Source organism: Bison bison, unplaced genomic scaffold, assembly GCF_000754665.1.
Source record: "Bison bison bison isolate TAMUID 2011002044 unplaced genomic scaffold, Bison_UMD1.0 scf7180017864291, whole genome shotgun sequence".
NCBI classification, from domain to species: domain Eukaryota; kingdom Metazoa; phylum Chordata; class Mammalia; order Artiodactyla; family Bovidae; genus Bison; species Bison bison.
In genome coordinates this window covers 7,569,165-7,569,571 of record NW_011494863.1, presented here as the reverse complement: position 1 = coordinate 7,569,571, position 407 = coordinate 7,569,165, and positions in this window count along the sequence as shown.

Genomic DNA, 407 nt, shown 5'->3' with positions numbered 1-407 from the left:
TTTCACTCTCCTCTTTCACTTTCATCAAGAGGCTTTTTAGTTCCTCTTCACTTTCTGCCATAAGCGTGATGTCATCTGCATATCTGAGGTGATTGATATTTCTCCCGGCAATCCTGAGTCCAGCTTGTGCTTCTTCCAGCCTTGCGTTTCTCATGATGTACTCTGCATGTAAGTTAAATAAGCAAGGTGACAATATACAGCCTTGACGTACTCCTTTCCCTATTTGGAACCAGTCTGTTGTTCCATGTCCAGTTCTAACTGTTGCTTCCTGACCTGCATACAAATTTCTCAAGAGGCAGGTCAGGTGTTCTGGTATTCCCATCTCTTGAAGAATTTTCCACAGTTTATTGGGATCCACACAGTCAAAGGCTTTGGCATAGTCAATAAAGCAGAAATAGATGTTTTTC